Source organism: Mus caroli, chromosome 7 (assembly GCF_900094665.2).
Source record: "Mus caroli chromosome 7, CAROLI_EIJ_v1.1, whole genome shotgun sequence".
Taxonomy (NCBI): domain Eukaryota; kingdom Metazoa; phylum Chordata; class Mammalia; order Rodentia; family Muridae; genus Mus; species Mus caroli.
Genome location: NC_034576.1, coordinates 1,663,554 through 1,666,702, shown reverse-complemented (window position 1 = coordinate 1,666,702; position 3,149 = coordinate 1,663,554).

Here is a 3,149-nt window from a genome sequence, read left to right as displayed (position 1 = left end):
TCTCATTACAGATGGTTGTGAGCCACCATTCCCTTTCTCTTTGTTTCTCTATCTCTGTTTCTCTTTCCTGTTTCCTTACCCCTGTTTCTTCTTCGCATCTTCAGCAAGAGCAACAATTGCTCTTAACTGCTAAGCCATCTCTATAGTCTCTCTTTTCACCTTTTATTCTGAGACAGGATCTCTAATTTCCCCCACACTGTCCTTGAACATTGGACCATGTCTTCCCCACCTGTATTCGTTGTTTTGTTGTGTTAGATGACAAAGTCACATGTAGACCAGGCTAGTCTTGAATTTCCCACCCTCAGCCTCTATTGACCAAGTTAGGATTACAGGCACTTGCCCTCTCAGCTGAATTTTGTTTTGATTTTGTTCTGTTTTATGTTTCAGACAAGGTCTTCCTACGTAGCCCAGGTTGGTCTTCAAGTCTGTCTTCCTACTTCAGCCTCCTGAACACTAGGATCATACATAGCCCCAACCATGGTGGCCTAGCTGCTATTCCTCTTAAATAAGTCAATAAACATGTACACATGGGGAAGAAAGACATGGTAATGAAACTCCTAGTAGAGATGGAAGTTTCTAGAACAATCCTTTGTCTTACTACAAGGAAGTTTTGTCCATTCTCCCACATTCTGGTTTACTTATTCATCCAGTCATTTCTGTGCATCAAGTTGATCTCAGGGGCATTGGTGTATAGGTTGGGCAGTATGCTTTATAGGTCAGACGATGTGTTCTAAGATGAGTGACATTAGTCTGCCTCCAAGTTATTTATTTCCTTGGACCTACTTTACCTATTTTGATACAGGTGCAGACAGAAAAACAGAGACCACAGTGATCTTGACTTCTCTCCCAGGGAACAGAGACTGTAGGAACAATAATTTGCTAGGTTTCCATCATGAGAGCTTCAGCTCTTCCAGTCTGCCTCTGGAATGCAACTGGGCAGAGCCCCTAGCCTCCTCAAACCTTATCTGCAACTGCCCACACAGTGCCAGGCAGGGAACCGACCAGACAAATACTCAGCCGCCACCCTTGGCTCCTACTCCACCCTGTGTAGAGAAGGGAAGTCAGGGAGAGAGGAGGAGGGCATGGGAGGAGAACAGGGATGAGATGGTGGGGTGCAGAGACTCAAAGCTCCAGAGATAAGGAGTGAGGGAGAGACAGAGAGAGAGAGACCAGAAACATGGAGAGATGGAGAGATAAGAAAAAAAGCTAGAAAGAGACAGAAGTGGAGAGAGAGAGAGAGAGAGAGATGGGGAAATATGGAAAGAGATAGAACAGGAGGAGAAAGAAGAAAGAAGAGAGAGATGGGGAGAGAGTGACTCTGTGTCAGGACCCATAAACCCAGCCGCTCTCCTGGCTCCCTCCCATGTAAGCTTCTAGGGACAGGCACTTCACCTTGGCTGTCTCCCTACATCTCTCCAGTCCCGGTACAGGCCAGTTCTCACCTCTTATAGATTGAATGGGCAGTTCTCTGCCTGAGGCAACCCTTCCCTTCCCTTCAGGTCTCCCTGTAAATGCTCCCACCCCAATCTGCGGTCCAGCCCTGCCATCCACTCTTCCCCCATGTGACATAACGTACGCTAACCTCCAGGATATCAAAATCCATTCATTCCACCTGGTGCTTTCCAAGCTGCAGTGGTAAAGGGAGATGACAGGTAATGCCAACCAGCTGCCCTGAAACCTAGGGAGATGGACCCAGCCTCATCATATGAAATCCTAAGAGGAACCAGGCTTTTCCTGAGGCCAGAGGACAACTCCACGCGGAGGAGGCTCTTTGTACTGACCTTGGAGGTGCACATGCTACACTGCACAGCAAATCCCAGCAACCACACGGTGGCTCACAACCATCTGTAACAAGACCTGATCCCTCTTCTGGTGTCTGAAGACAGCTACAGTGTACTTACATATAATAAATAAAATAAACCTTTTTTAAAAAGTAAAGAAATACAGATGCCTCGGAAACCGAGGGCAGTTCCAGCTCATAGCCAGCAAGGTACCAAGAAACTAAAACCTTGGTCCTAGGGACACACAGACTTGGGTACCACCACAGTCTGAATGAGCCTGGAGCAGGAACCAGCCCAGCCCACATCTTGAGTTCAGTCTTGTGAAACCTGCAGCCATCCTGGACCCTTGGCCCACAGATGCAGCAGGCTCCCTCATGGGTGTCACTTTAGGGTGCAAAGTAGAAAATGAATGCAGTCTCTTGTCTTGTTCCTTTTGTCAAGTAAGCAAGTTAGCCCTGCCTTTTTGTGCATCTCACATCCCTGTTGCTGTCTCTCCCTGCCAGCTTCTGCTTCTGTCTCTCTCTGCCTCTATCTGTATCTCTTTATGTCTCTCCTCATCTGTCTCTTTTTGCATCTTTCTGTCCATCTCTATGTCTCTCTTCCTGTTTATCTCTGTGTCTCTCCACTTCTCTCTGTTTTTTTTTCTATGTCTCTCTCTCTCAGTCGCTGAGCCTACATCAGTTACCATTATGCCCATCACAGCCTCTCGGGGTCTAGATATCATCCGTGGCCACCATATTAACTGTGTCATCTAGCAGAGGAATTTTCTCTTTGCTTGCAGTCTACCCACCTGTTCCTTTTCTAAAGCGGTCTCAACAAAGCACAAACAAGGTCTTAAAACTGTAGAGATTAAGCATTGCGCTGTTGCACTGTCCTGGAGGGTGCAGAGGTCTGAGCTCCCAAGTCAGTTAAACACACACAGAGGTCTTTTCTATTGCCTTTCCCTGGAAACAAACCTTCAGGGTCCCACAGCCTCACAGCCTCTGTTCCAGGCACACACAGCATCTCTCTATACCTCCTTGTCTACACATGAGCATCTTCCTAAATGGACAGTTGTCATTTTGACTTAGGGTCTGGCTTAGCTTTATTTCCTGATGCTGTGATTAAAAACACCCTGGGGTGGGGGAAGCAACTTCATGGAGAAAGGATGTGTTTGGCTCACAATTCTAGGTTATAGTCCATCACTGCAAGGGAATCCAAGGAGCACAACCTGCAGCAGCTAGTCACAGCACATCCAGAGTCAAGAACAGAGATCGGTGAATTAATGCATATATGCTTGTATTCAACTTACTCTCTCTGTTCTAATGTAGTGCCAGTCCCTGCCCAGGAAATGGCACCACTCACAATGGGCAGGTCGTCCCACCTTAA